At 44.4% G+C, this 15,469-nt stretch overlaps 3 non-coding genes across 3 annotated transcripts; all 3 read right to left on the reverse strand.

Annotated features, from left to right (window-relative positions):
* Window positions 1-2,231: 2,231 nt before the first annotated feature.
* LOC111721000 lies at window positions 2,232-2,448 on the reverse strand. The gene has a single exon (XR_002770388.2). It is a non-coding gene; the product is annotated as a small nucleolar RNA U3 (small nucleolar RNA).
* Window positions 2,449-7,046: 4,598 nt separating this feature from the next.
* LOC116419156 lies at window positions 7,047-7,265 on the reverse strand. Its single transcript, XR_004229421.1, has one exon. It is a non-coding gene; the product is annotated as a small nucleolar RNA U3 (small nucleolar RNA).
* Window positions 7,266-11,871: 4,606 nt separating this feature from the next.
* LOC116419155 lies at window positions 11,872-12,087 on the reverse strand. Its single transcript, XR_004229420.1, has one exon. It is a non-coding gene; the product is annotated as a small nucleolar RNA U3 (small nucleolar RNA).
* Between the last annotated feature and the right edge of the window lie 3,382 nt (window positions 12,088-15,469).

The raw sequence follows: 15,469 nt of genomic DNA on the forward strand, positions 1-15,469 counted from the left end.
AACATATTTTAGGGTTATTTGTATGGAAAAAAAAATCAATTCATAGGAACTGATGAAATCATGCAGTCAAATAAAATAGAGGGAAAGAAGAAGACCCAGAATAATAGTTTGGAAGAGACCTGGGAGAGAGTAGAGTCCCTAAAAACTGGAGCAAGGAGAAGAGAGCGACAGAGTGTGAAGAGCTGCAGAGAGGTCAGGAAAGATGAGGTTTAAGGAAAGACCATTCATTGTAACTTTGGAAAGAGAAGTTTCGTTGAATGATGAGGTTGGAAGCCAGCCACTGGAGATTCAAGAAACGTGAAAGTATGAGAAGCAGGGGCCTTCTTCAGGATTTTAGCCAGAAAAGGGCACGAGACAAATGCATCGACATTCACTGGGGAGAGAAAAATTAAGTGAGGGTTTGTTGTGGAGATGGGACACTGAGACTTATTTGTAGGCAACAAAGAAGCAGCGGGAAAGATTGAAAAGAAGTAGGGAGTGAGAGAAGCAGGAAGGAAAGAGGGGTTAGCGATGTTGGATATTACAGACATCTCCCTCCAGAGTAGGGATGAGACAAGGACAGGAGAATTTAGAGAAACAGGGCAAGATTTGTATGAGTGCTGATAGTGAGTAAAGACAATCAAGCCAAGGAAACAGTATACACCATGACTCCATTAAGATCAATGAAAGGAACCTTGACACAACCTCGATACAAAGAATCAACCGAAAAGGCTGAGAAGTGGGTCGTCTCAGAGGTGAGAGGAGGTTCTAGGGAAACCAATGTTTTGGAACCCCAATGAGGAGAGAAAACTCTAGGAAGAAGTAACACATGGTCACCAGCTGTGGTTACTGTACAAAGCTCTCTTCCAGGAAAGAGTAGAATGATCATCAAAGGCAACTCGTCTGATCTTTCTTATTCTCCCTATTCTCCCTGATGTTCTTAGAGCGCTGCCAGATTAAGATTCCCTTTCCATCAGTACTTAGTCTTGTCAGTTTTCATCTCCTGAATCTTAATTAGTTTCCCATTCTGCTTCTGAATACATTCTGTTTGGTCCTCAGAGCCACAGAAATCTGTGGAGGGAAGGAAATGTGTTTTGTAGTAAAACTTTCAATCTTTTTGGTCCAGACCTTTCTTAGGACAACAGATTTAAGTTATATCCACCCTAACTTTTGTCTAGATAAGCTCACCCCCCCCCGCCACATACACACACACACACACACACATACAGACACACACAGCCCCCTAAGTGTGGTTCATTAGAATGGACCCAAAAGAAACTAACGGCTTTATGAGTCAACAGAAAACGTTGAAATGAAAGACTGAAAAAATAGAAGCAAATGTTACACTGGAAAGCAACTGTCTGACAAATGGATGAAGGTGAAGAAATCGAAGATTTCATGTAGACTCTCTGAACGCCATGACCAAATGCACATACACAAGTGCAAATGTCTCATATTGAGAAATCTTAAAGATTGTTCTGATCCCTTAGAATTAGAAGGCGAAATGGAAAGAGGCAAAAATAACGCCCACTGAAACTGTGAAATGAAAACTAAGGAAGATAGAGGAGAAATACAGGGAAGAACGAGACAGAATGAAGGGGAGGAGAAAGAGGGAAGAGGAAGTGAGAGAAGGCAATGGAAGGAGAGAAGTCTTATTCTGAAAGAATAATGGGGCTAGGGGTTAATGGCTAAGATTGGGGGTAGTATAAAAACCAGTCAATATAAAATTATACTAATTTTGACCTTTATTATTAGTTTGTTAAAAATAAAGTTTGCTGCTATTTTGAGGGTTTGTTTTTTTTTTAAACCTAATTACCAAAGAGGCCAAATTCTCCTAGAATACCTTTCGCTTTTGCTCCATCTAAGAGAAGCATTATATATAAGAATATACTACTATCAAATGAAAGAAAAATGAACACCACGAGTTTCGCTGCTTTCTGCAGTTTTAAGGTCTGTGTATTGTATTACCTGACCAATCTCCTTAAAACCCATCCACTAGTATGGCGTACAGAATGAGAGCATGTTAGAAAGGACAAACCAAGGCCTTATTGCTTTCATCACGAATCTGATAAAAAGAAACAAAGTGGCCCCATCTAAGTGTACAATCACAAAAAGACTCTTCCCGTGGAGAAAGCAAAGTTCTAGGACAGAGTAAATCAGAAAAGAGATTTTTTAAAAGAGAAGAAAACAAAGTTCCAGGGCAAGGGAACTTAGTCATATCTGATTTTCCAACACAAGTTAGTAAGGGAGGAGCCACTCAGCCTGCGTTCCCTTCCTCTCACCCAACCCGAAGGGAGGGAAGAACGATCATCAATGGCAAGTGACAGCTGCTGAGAAGCAGCACCACAAGCCGGCTTCACGCTCAGAAGAGAACGCTCCAGCTCCTCCTCGTGGTTACCTCCGTGCTACACTTTCAGCCACAATTCTCTAGTCACATACTATAGAAATGATCCCTGAAAGTATAGTCTTAGCTCCTAGACTCACGCCGCCCGGACCCCTGCCAGGCCCACGGCCTTTCTACTCATGGTCACTTCCTGCACCTCCCCGCCTCCCCCACACGTCACGCAGCCCCTCCTCGGTCCACACCATGGGCCGCTTTCAGCCCCTGCTCGGGGATACAATGGGCAATGGCACCCAAGTTCCCCCACCTGGGAGACCCCTCTCTGAGCCCTCCCAGTCAGACTCCTGCTCAGCATAGTCTCACACCTTGAGGAGTTGATGAGATCACATGGAAAGCACCTGGGAAGCACCCACTCTGCCCACGGCCTTTGTTAGCACCTGTGTGGGGGCAGCATTGGCTGAGTGTCCCTTCTGGGTCAGGCACTTTCTGGAGCTCAGGGGGAAGAGCAGAGCACAGAGTGAGCTCCTCGCCCCTAGCCCCCATCTCCACACCTGGCCTCTGTCCCTGACAAGCTTCCCTTCTGCCAAGGGAAAGTGCTGAGCATCAGTGACCAACGGAGAGAAGCCGGGGTCCCGCCCGACTGGGAAAATGGGGAAAGGTCTCTCGTAGATGCTGCCCTTGGGCTCAGCCAGTGCGGGAGCTTGGGGTCCCCAGAGGCAAGATGGAACCCAGAGGGAGAGGATTCCAGAGGATGGGGAGGGGGACCGTGTGCAAAGGCAATGTGGGTGCAGCTTGCGACCAGGAAGCCTGTGGGCTGGGAGCTTGTTTGGGCTGAGGGTGAGTGCATTCCAGGGGGGGCCGGATGGCAGAGAGGGGGGGACCTTGTGCCATCATGCAGAGGAAGCTGGGAGCCAGGCTTGGGTGAGGCCATGGCAAGCGTGGCAAGTTTGGATCTGGGGCTGGATGCTGTCAGAACTTAGGAGTTACTGAATGTTCTTGACCAGGGAGCAGAAGGGGTTGGGTCTGCCAGCTGGAGCCAGGTGGGGAGGCAGCGACCTTGATTCCCCTGGGTACTTTTCCATAATGAGGGAGGGCAATGGTGGCAACCCCTGGGACTCTCAGTGGATTGCACACAATGTAGGCCCACTCTTCCTGCTGTTGGTTTGACTGGCAGTGAAGGGGAGGAAGAGGGAATAAGAAGTAGAGGGGGCGGGGGAAGGACCCAGATGCCGTTTTCCCTTATCATTCTCTAAAAGGCTGAGAAGATGGAATGTAAGTGGTTGTAGGGAAGGGAGGGAGACACTAGATAGAAGATGAGGAGATAGTACAAGAGTCAACCGATTGAAAAGGTAACACAGGAAATTAAATATTCTTGTTCCAGTCACTCTAGAAAAGGGACCATATTCCCCAGTGAGGAGTCAAAGATGACACTTCACTGGTAATTTTTGCCACTTTAGAAATGGTAGTCTTCCAAGTCTGAGAAACCACTACACACCTGTCAGACTGGCTAAGATGACAAGAAAATATAATGATGAATGTTGGAGGGGATGCACGAAAACTGGGACACTGAAGCATTGTTGGTGGAATTGTGAATAACATCCAGCCATTCTGGAGAACAATTTGGAACTATGCCCAAAAAGTTATCAAACTGTGCATACCCTTTGACCCAGCAGTACTACTACTGGGCTTATACCCCAAAGAGATACTAAAGAAGGGAAAGGGACCTGTATGTGCCAAAATGTTTGTGGCAGCCCTCTTTGTAGTGGCCAGAAGCTGGAAAATGAATGGATGCCCATCCATTGGAGAATGGTTGAGTAAATTGTGGTATATGAATGCGGAATATTATTGTTCTGTAAGAAATGACCAGCAGGATGAATACAGAGAGGCTTGGAGAGAATTACATGAACTGATGCTAAGTGAAATGAGCAGAACCAAGAGATCATTATACACTTCAACAACGATACTGTATGAAGATGTAATCTGATGGAAGTGGATTTCTTTGACAAAGAGACCTAATTCAGTTTCAATTGATCAAGGATGGACTGAAGCAGCTGCACCCAGAGAAGGAACACTGAGAAATGAATGTAAACTGTTTGCATTTTGCCTTTCTTCCGGTTATTTTACCTTCTGAAGCCAATTCTCCTGTGGAACAAGAGAACTGTTCGGTTCTGCACACATATATTGTATCTAGGATATACTGTACATATTTAACATGCATAGGACCGGGTTGCCATCCGGGGAGGGGGTGGAGGGTGAGAGGGAAAAATCTGAACAGAAGTGACTGCAAGGGATATAATGTTGTAAAAAAATTACCCTGGCATGGGTTCTGTCAATAAAAAGTTACAATAATAATAAAAAAATATTTATTTTACCAAAAAAAAAAAAAAAATGGTGGTCTTCTCCACAGTGAAAAGAAAGTTTTGGTCATGTTGATTTAAAATGTCTACTGGTAAATTGGAGATGGGAGATAAGAAGAAAGTTTTGACTTGGATAAACATATTTTAGGGTTATTTGTATGGAAAAAAAAATCAATTCATAGGAACTGATGAAATCATGCAGTCAAATAAAATAGAGGGAAAGAAGAAGACCCAGAATAATAGTTTGGAAGAGACCTGGGAGAGAGTAGAGTCCCTAAAAACTGGAGCAAGGAGAAGAGAGCGACAGAGTGTGAAGAGCTGCAGAGAGGTCAGGAAAGATGAGGTTTAAGGAAAGACCATTCATTGTAACTTTGGAAAGAGAAGTTTCGTTGAATGATGAGGTTGGAAGCCAGCCACCGAGATTCAAGAACGTGAAAGTATATGCAGCCAGCCTTCGGGATTTTAGCCAGAAAAGGGCACGAGACAAATGCATCGACATTCACTGGGGAGAGAAAAATTAAGTGAGGGTTTGTTGTGGAGATGGGACACTGAGACTTATTTGTAGGCAACAAAGAAGCAGCGGGAAAGATTGAAAAGAAGTAGGGAGTGAGAGAAGCAGGAAGGAAAGAGGGGTTAGCGATGTTGGATATTACAGACATCTCCCTCCAGAGTAGGGATGAGACAAGGACAGGAGAATTTAGAGAAACAGGGCAAGATTTGTATGAGTGCTGATAGTGAGTAAAGACAATCAAGCCAAGGAAACAGTATACACCATGACTCCATTAAGATCAATGAAAGGAACCTGACACAACCTCGATACAAAGAATCAACCTAAAGGCTGAGAAGTGGGTCGTCTCAGAGGTGAGAGGAGGTTCTAGGGAAACCAATGTTTTGGAACCCCAATGAGGAGAGAAAACTCTAGGAAGAAGTAACACATGGTCACCAGCTGTGGTTACTGTACAAAGCTCTCTTCCAGGAAAGAGTAGAATGATCATCAAAGGCAACTCGTCTGATCTTTCTTATTCTCCCTATTCTCCCTGATGTTCTTAGAGCGCTGCCAGATTAAGATTCCCTTTCCATCAGTACTTAGTCTTGTCAGTTTTCATCTCCTGAATCTTAATTAGTTTCCCATTCTGCTTCTGAATACATTCTGTTTGGTCCTCAGAGCCACAGAAATCTGTGGAGGGAAGGAAATGTGTTTTGTAGTAAAACTTTCAATCTTTTTGGTCCAGACCTTTCTTAGGACAACAGATTTAAGTTATATCCACCCTAACTTTTGTCTAGATAAGCTCACCCCCCCCCCCACCTGCCACACATACACACACACACACACACACACACATACAGACACACACAGCCCCCTAAGTGTGGTTCATTAGAATGGACCCAAAAGAAACTAACGGCTTTATGAGTCAACAGAAAACGTTGAAATGAAAGACTGAAAAAATAGAAGCAAATGTTAGCTATCTGAAAGCAACTGGCCTGACAAATGGATGAAGGTGAAGAAATCGAAGATTTCATGTAGACTCTCTGAACGCCATGACCAAATGCACATACACAAGTGCAAATGTCTCATATTGAGAAATCTTAAAGATTGTTCTGATCCCTTAGAATTAGAAGGCGAAATGGAAAGAGGCAAAAATAACGCCCACTGAAACTGTGAAATGAAAACTAAGGAAGATAGAGGAGAAATACAGGGAAGAACGAGACAGAATGAAGGGGAGGAGAAAGAGGGAAGAGGAAGTGAGAGAAGGCAATGGAAGGAGAGAAGTCTTATTCTGAAAGAATAATGGGGCTAGGGGTTAATGGCTAAGATTGGGGTAGTATAAAAACCAGTCAATATAAATTATACTAATTTTGACCTTTATTACAGCTTTGTTAAAAAAATAAAGTTTGCTGCTATTTTGAGGGTTTGTTTTTTTTTTTTTTAAACCTAATACCAAAGATAAATTTCTCCTAGAATACCTTTCGCTTTTGCCCATCTAAGAGAAGCATTATATATAAGAATGATAATACTACTAAATGAAAGAAAAAATGAACACTAATGAGCTGCTGCTTTCTGCAGTTTTAAGGTCTGTGTATTGTATTACCTGACCAATCTCCTTAAAACCCATCCACTAGTATGGCGTACAGAATGAGAGCATGTTAGAAAGGACAAACCAAGGCCTTATTGCTTTCATCACGAATCTGATAAAAAGAAACAAAGTGGCCCCATCTAAGTGTACAATCACAAAAAGACTCTTCCCGTGGAGAAAGCAAAGTTCTAGGACAGAGTAAATCAGAAAAGAGATTTTTTAAAAGAGAAGAAAACAAAGTTCCAGGCAAGGAACTTAGTCACATCTGATTTTCCAACACAGTTAGTATGAGGAGCCACCAGCCTGCGTTCCTTCCTCTCACCCAAACTCGAAGGGAGGGAAGAACGATCATCAATGGCAAGTGACAGCTGCTGAGAAGCAGCACCACAAGCCGGCTTCACGCTCAGAAGAAAAACACCACTCCAGCTCCTCCTCGTGAAAGCCTCTGTGCTATACCTCAGCCACAATTCTCTAGTCACATACTATAGAAATGATCCCCGAAAGTATAGTCTTAGCTCCCCCCACGCCGCCCGACCCCTGCCAGGCCCACGGCCTTTCTACTCATGGTCACTTCCTGCACCTCCCCGCCTCCCCCACACGTCACGCAGCCCCTCCTCGGTCCACACCATGGGCCGCTTTCAGCCCCTGCTCGGGGATACAATGGGCAATGGCACCCAAGTTCCCCCACCTGGGAGACCCCTCTGAGCCCTCCCAGTCAGACTCCTGCCTCACAGCATAGTCCCTCACACCTTGAGGGAGCGATGAGATCACATGGAAAGCACCTGAAGCACCCACTCTGCCCACGGCCTTTGTTAGGCACTCCGTGGGGGCAGCATTGGCTGAGTGTCCCTTCTGGGTCAGGCACTTTCTGGAGCTCAGGGGGAAGAGCAGAGCACAGAGTGAGCTCCTCGCCCCTAGCCCCCATCTCCACACCTGGCCTCTGTCCCTGACAAGCTTCCCTTCTGCCAAGGGAAAGTGCTGAGCATCAGTGACCAACGGAGAGAAGCCGGGGTCCCGCCCGACTGGGAAAATGGGGAAAGGTCTCTCGTAGATGCTGCCCTTGGGCTCAGCCAGTGCGGGAGCTTGGGGTCCCCAGAGGCAAGATGGAACCCAGAGGGAGAGGATTCCAGAGGATGGGGAGGGGGACCCGTGTGCAAAGGCACAGGGGGTGCAGTTTGGTGACCAGGAAGCTCAGGCTGGGAGCTTGTTTGGGGCTGAGGGTGGAGTGCATTCCAGGGGGGGGCCGATGGCAGAGGGGGGACCTTGTGCCATCATGCAGAGAGGGAGGCTGAGCCAGGCTTGGTGAGGCCATGGCAAGCGTGGCAAGTTTGGATCTGGGGCTGGATGCTGTCAGAACTTAGGAGTTACTGAATGTTCTTGACCAGGGAGCAGAAGGGGTTGGGTCTGCCAGCTGGAGCCAGGTGGGGAGGCAGCGACCTTGATTCCCCTGGGTACTTTTCCATAATGAGGGAGGGCAATGGTGGCAACCCCTGGGACTCTCAGTGGATTGCACACAATGTAGGCCCACTCTTCCTGCTGTTGGTTTGACTGGCAGTGAAGGGGAGGAAGAGGGAATAAGAAGTAGAGACCCAGATGCCGTTTTCCCTTATCATTCTCTAAAAGGCTGAGAAGATGGAATGTAAGTGGTTGTAGGGAAGGGAGGGAGACACTAGATAGAAGATGAGGAGATAGTACAAGAGTCAACCGATTGAAAAGGTAACACAGGAAATTAAATATTCTTGTTCCAGTCACTCTAGAAAAGGGACCATATTCCCCAGTGAGGAGTCAAAGATGACACTTCACTGGTAATTTTTGCCACTTTAGAAATGGTAGTCTTCCAAGTCTGAGAAACCACTACACACCTGTCAGACTGGCTAAGATGACAAGAAAATATAATGATGAATGTTGGAGGGGATGCACGAAAACTGGGACACTGAAGCATTGTTGGTGGAATTGTGAATAACATCCAGCCATTCTGGAGAACAATTTGGAACTATGCCCAAAAAGTTATCAAACTGTGCATACCCTTTGACCCAGCAGTACTACTACTGGGCTTATACCCCAAAGAGATACTAAAGAAGGGAAAGGGACCTGTATGTGCCAAATGTTTGTGGCAGCCTCCCCTTTGTAGTGTGGCCAGAGCTGGAAAATGAATGGATGTCGACCATTGGAGAATGGTTGAGTAAATTGTGGTATATGAATGTTATGGAATATTATTGTTCTGTAAGAAAATGACCAGCAGGATGAATACAGAGAGGCTTGGAGAGAATTTTCATAATGAACTGATGCTAAGTGAAATGAGCAGAACCAAGAGATCATTATACACTTCAACAACGATACTGTATGAAGATGTAATCTGATGGAAGTGGATTTCTTTGACAAAGAGACCTAATTCAGTTTCAATTGATCAAGGATGGACTGAAGCAGCTGCACCCAGAGAAGGAACACTGAGAAATGAATGTAAACTGTTTGCATTTTTGGTTTTCTTCCGGGTTATTTTTACCTTCTGAAGCCAATTCTCCCTGTGGAACAAGAGAACTGTTCGGTTCTGCACACATATATTGTATCTAGGATATACTGTGACATATTTAACATGTATAGGACTGCTTGCCATCTGGGGGAGGGGGTGGAGGGTGAGAGGGAAAAATCTGAACAGAAGTGACTGCAAGGGATATAATGTTGTAAAAAAATTACCCTGGCATGGGTTCTGTCAATAAAAAGTTACAATAATAATAAAAAAATATTTATTTTACCAAAAAAAAAAAAAAAATGGTGGTCTTCTCCACAGTGAAAAGAAAGTTTTGGTCATGTTGATTTAAAATGTCTACTGGTAAATTGGAGATGGGAGATAAGAAGAAAGTTTTGACTTGGATAAACATATTTTAGGGTTATTTGTATGGAAAAAAAAATCAATTCATAGGAACTGATGAAATCATGCAGTCAAATAAAATAGAGGGAAAGAAGAAGACCCAGAATAATAGTTTGGAAGAGACCTGGGAGAGAGAGAGAGTCCCTAAAAACTGGAGCAAGGAGAAGAGAGCGACAGAGTGTGAAGAGCTGCAGAGAGGTCAGGAAAGATGAGGTTTAAGGAAAGACCATTCATTGTAACTTTGGAAAGAGAAGTTTCGTTGAATGATGAGGTTGGAAGCCAGCCACTGGAGATTCAAGAAACGTGAAAGTATGAGAAGCAGGGGCCTTCTTCAGGATTTTAGCCAGAAAAGGGCACGAGACAAATGCATCGACATTCACTGGGGAGAGAAAAATTAAGTGAGGGTTTGTTGTGGAGATGGGACACTGAGACTTATTTGTAGGCAACAAAGAAGCAGCGGGAAAGATTGAAAAGAAGTAGGGAGTGAGAGAAGCAGGAAGGAAAGAGGGGTTAGCGATGTTGGATATTACAGACATCTCCCTCCAGAGTAGGGATGAGACAAGGACAGGAGAATTTAGAGAAACAGGGCAAGATTTGTATGAGTGCTGATAGTGAGTAAAGACAATCAAGCCAAGGAAACAGTATACACCATGACTCCATTAAGATCAATGAAAGGAACCTTGACACAACCTCGATACAAAGAATCAACCGAAAAGGAGAAGTGGGTCGTCTCAGAGGTGAGAGGAGGTTCTAGGGAAACCAATGTTTTGGAACCCCAATGAGGAGAGAAAACTCTAGGAAGAAGTAACACATGGTCACCAGCTGTGGTTACTGTACAAAGCTCTCTTCCAGGAAAGAGTAGAATGATCATCAAAGGCAACTCGTCTGATCTTTCTTATTCTCCCTATTCTCCCTGATGTTCTTAGAGCGCTGCCAGATTAAGATTCCCTTTCCATCAGTACTTAGTCTTGTCAGTTTTCATCTCCTGAATCTTAATTAGTTTCCCATTCTGCTTCTGAATACATTCTGTTTGGTCCTCAGAGCCACAGAAATCTGTGGAGGGAAGGAAATGTGTTTTGTAGTAAAACTTTCAATCTTTTTGGTCCAGACCTTTCTTAGGACAACAGATTTAAGTTATATCCACCCTAACTTTTGTCTAGATAAGCTCACCCCCCCCCACCTGCCACACATACACACACACACACACACACACATACAGACACACACAGCCCCCTAAGTGTGGTTCATTAGAATGGACCCAAAAGAAACTAACGGCTTTATGAGTCAACAGAAAACGTTGAAATGAAAGACTGAAAAAATAGAAGCAAATGTTAGCTATCTGAAAGCAACTGGCCTGACAAATGGATGAAGGTGAAGAAATCGAAGATTTCATGTAGACTCTCTGAACGCCATGACCAAATGCACATACACAAGTGCAAATGTCTCATATTGAGAAATCTTAAAGATTGTTCTGATCCCTTAGAATTAGAAGGCGAAATGGAAAGAGGCAAAAATAACGCCCACTGAAACTGTGAAATGAAAACTAAGGAAGATAGAGGAGAAATACAGGGAAGAACGAGACAGAATGAAGGGGAGGAGAAAGAGGGAAGAGGAAGTGAGAGAAGGCAATGGAAGGAGAGAAGTCTTATTCTGAAAGAATAATGGGGCTAGGGGTTAATGGCTAAGATTGGGGGTAGTATAAAAACCAGTCAATATAAAATTATACTAATTTTGACCTTTATTATTAGTTTGTTAAAAATAAAGTTTGCTGCTATTTTGAGGGTTTGTTTTTTTTTTTTTTAAACCTAATTACCAAAGAGGCCAAATTTCTCCTAGAATACCTTTCGCTTTTGCCCATCTAAGAGAAGCATTATATATAAGAATGATAATACTACTAAATGAAAGAAAAAATGAACACTAATGAGCTGCTGCTTTCTGCAGTTTTAAGGTCTGTGTATTGTATTACCTGACCAATCTCCTTAAAACCCATCCACTAGTATGGCGTACAGAATGAGAGCATGTTAGAAAGGACAAACCAAGGCCTTATTGCTTTCATCACGAATCTGATAAAAAGAAACAAAGTGGCCCCATCTAAGTGTACAATCACAAAAAGACTCTTCCCGTGGAGAAAGCAAAGTTCTAGGACAGAGTAAATCAGAAAAGAGATTTTTTAAAAGAGAAGAAAACAAAGTTCCAGGGCAAGGGAACTTAGTCATATCTGATTTTCCAACACAAGTTAGTAAGGGAGGAGCCACTCAGCCTGCGTTCCCTTCCTCTCACCCAACCCGAAGGGAGGGAAGAACGATCATCAATGGCAAGTGACAGCTGCTGAGAAGCAGCACCACAAGCCGGCTTCACGCTCAGAAGAGAACGCTCCAGCTCCTCCTCGTGGTTACCTCCGTGCTACACTTTCAGCCACAATTTCTTAGTCACATACTATAGAAATGATCCCCCGAGTATAGTCTTAGCTCCTAGACTCACGCCGCCCGGACCCCTGCCAGGCCCACGGCCTTTCTACTCATGGTCACTTCCTGCACCTCCCCGCCTCCCCCACACGTCACGCAGCCCCTCCTCGGTCCACACCATGGGCCGCTTTCAGCCCCTGCTCGGGGATACAATGGGCAATGGCACCCAAGTTCCCCCACCTGGGAGACCCCTCTCTGAGCCCTCCCAGTCAGACTCCTGCTCATTAGCATAGTCCTCACACCTTGAGGAGTTGATGAGATCACATGGAAAGCACCTGGGAAGCACCCACTCTGCCCACGGCCTTTGTTAGCACCTGGGTGGGGGCAGCATTGCGAGTGTCCCTTCTGGGTCAGGCACTTCTGGAGCCAAAGAGCAGAGCACAGTGAGCTCCTCGCCCCTAGCCCCTCATCTCACACCTGGCCTCTGTCCCGACAGCTTCCCTTCTGCCAAGGGAAAAGGAGCATCAGTGCCAATCCGGAGTATAGCCGGGTCCGCCCCTATCGGGAAAAATGGGGAAAGGTCTCTGCATTGCCGCCCCTTGGGCTCAGCCAGTGCGGGAGCTTGGGGTCCCCAGAGGCAAGATGGAACCCAGAGGGAGAGGATTCCAGAGGATGGGGAGGGGGACCCGTGTGCAAAGGCACAGGGGGTGCAGTTTGGTGACCAGGAAGCTCAGGCTGGGAGCTTGTTTGGGGCTGAGGGTGGAGTGCATTCCAGGGGGGGGCCGATGGCAGAGGGGGGACCTTGTGCCATCATGCAGAGAGGGAGGCTGAGCCAGGCTTGGTGAGGCCATGGCAAGCGTGGCAAGTTTGGATCTGGGGCTGGATGCTGTCAGAACTTAGGAGTTACTGAATGTTCTTGACCAGGGAGCAGAAGGGGTTGGGTCTGCCAGCTGGAGCCAGGTGGGGAGGCAGCGACCTTGATTCCCCTGGGTACTTTTCCATAATGAGGGAGGGCAATGGTGGCAACCCCTGGGACTCTCAGTGGATTGCACACAATGTAGGCCCACTCTTCCTGCTGTTGGTTTGACTGGCAGTGAAGGGGAGGAAGAGGGAATAAGAAGTAGAGGGGGCGGGGGAAGGACCCAGATGCCGTTTTCCCTTATCATTCTCTAAAAGGCTGAGAAGATGGAATGTAAGTGGTTGTAGGGAAGGGAGGGAGACACTAAGGATAGAAAGACAGGAGATAGTACAAGAGTCAACCCATTGAAAAAGGTAACACAGGAAATTAAACAGCCTTTGTTCCAGTCACTCTAGAAAGGGACTTCATATTCCCAGTGAGGGAGTCAAAGATGACACCACTGGTACTTTTGCCACTTTTAGAAATGGTAGAAGTCTTCCAAGCCTGAGAAACCACTACACACCTGTCAGACTGGCTAAGATGACAAGAAAATATAATGATGAATGTTGAGGATGCACTCAAAACTGTAGGACACTGAAGGCCGTTGGTGGAATCAGAATAACATCCAGCCATTCTGGAGAACAATTTGGGAACTATGCCCAAAAGTTATCAAACTGTGCATACCCTTGGACCCAGCAGTACTACTACTCGGGCTTATACCCCAAAGAGATACTAAAGAAGGAAAGGACCTGTATGTGCCAAATGTCAGGCAGCCCCTTTGTAGTGGCCAGAAGCTGGAAAATGAATGGACTACATCCATTGGAGAATGGTTGAGTAAATTGTGGTATATGAATGTTATGGAATATTATTGTTCTGTAAGAAATGACCAGCAGGATGAATACAGAGAGGCTTGGAGAGAATTACATGAACTGATGCTAAGTGAAATGAGCAGAACCAAGAGATCATTATACACTTCAACAACGATACTGTATGAAGATGTAATCTGATGGAAGTGGATTTCTTTGACAAAGAGACCTAATTCAGTTTCAATTGATCAAGGATGGACTGAAGCAGCTGCACCCAGAGAAGGAACACTGAGAAATGAATGTAAACTGTTTGCATTTTTGGTTTTCTTCCGGGTTATTTTTACCTTCTGAAGCCAATTCTCCCTGTGGAACAAGAGAACTGTTCGGTTCTGCACAATATATTGTGGTCTTAGGATATACTCAGACATATTTAACATGTATAGGGTCGTCGCCATCTGCTGGGGAGGGGTGGAGGGTGAGAGGGAAAAATCTGAACAGAAGTGACTGCAAGGGATATAATGTTGTAAAAAAATTACCCTGGCATGGGTTCTGTCAATAAAAAGTTACAATAATAATAAAAAATATTTATTTTACCCAAAAAAAAAAAAAATGGTGGTCTTCTCCACAGTGAAAAGAAAGTTTTGGTCATGTTGATTTAAAATGTCTGTACTTTGGTAACTGGAGATGGGAGATAAGAAGAAAGAACATTTTGGAGGAAGGATTAGAGTAGGGAGAGCAGACACGAGGTAGGGAGCTATTGCAATGTAAATAGGTGAGTGGGTGAAGGCAGATAAGTGGCACAAGTAGGTAGAATACCAACCTTTGAAATCAAGAAGATTTGAGTTCAAATCTGGTCTCAGACACTTAACATTCCCACCAGGTGATCCGGGAAGTCACTTAACCCAAATTGCCTCAGCCAAAAAAAAAAAATTAGTGAGTGGGTGATGAGTCTAAATTAACCATGGTCTGGCCAGAGGAATGGGAAGGTAACAAATGAAATGATTGTTGAGGAGATATCAGAGAAGACAACATGTGCGCGATCGGGTATGTGAAGAGGGAGAGGAGGAGATGGGGAACCCAAGTGAACCATGGGATGGTAATGCTTAACAGATATCCAGAAGATGGAATGGAATTCCTATCTTCTTTGTTCAAGTAGGAGAACAATTAAAATTTCCCAGGTAGATAGCGGTTATACGTAAACCAAAAGTTTCAACAAAGACAATTCTGCCATATTCTTTAAAAAATATTGATTAATCTGTTCAAATGTGTTTGTCATGCATAGATTGATTCACTACTGAATTTGGAATAGATTATTTCAGCCAACAATTTAATATTTCCTGTAGAGGTAATTATATATCAAACATATGTTAAATGTTACTGGTAGTATTAAATGCTAGTTATTATTATTTTGGCATTCATCTAATAATTGTGGAGCTTTTAAAATTTTATATAAAGAAAGATGATTCAAATCAACAAGAATTTGAAAAAAAAGAGAAATGTATTAAATGCAGAAAAACAGATTTATGAGAAAAGTGTTACAATAGTGAAGCCATCATGCTCATCTTTAGCAAGTCCTTCTTATTCACTGTTAGTTTCTGCATTTTGTAACAAAACATCCTCAGAATGACTAATGGAACCCATTGAAGGGCGCACGAAAACGCGAAAGCGCGTTTTCACGATAAATGCGGTAACGGTTAAACACCCACTGAACTGAACGAAGCAATACCGGAAGATGACAC

This window comes from Sarcophilus harrisii, chromosome 4, assembly GCF_902635505.1.
Source record: "Sarcophilus harrisii chromosome 4, mSarHar1.11, whole genome shotgun sequence".
Lineage (NCBI taxonomy): Eukaryota > Metazoa > Chordata > Mammalia > Dasyuromorphia > Dasyuridae > Sarcophilus > Sarcophilus harrisii.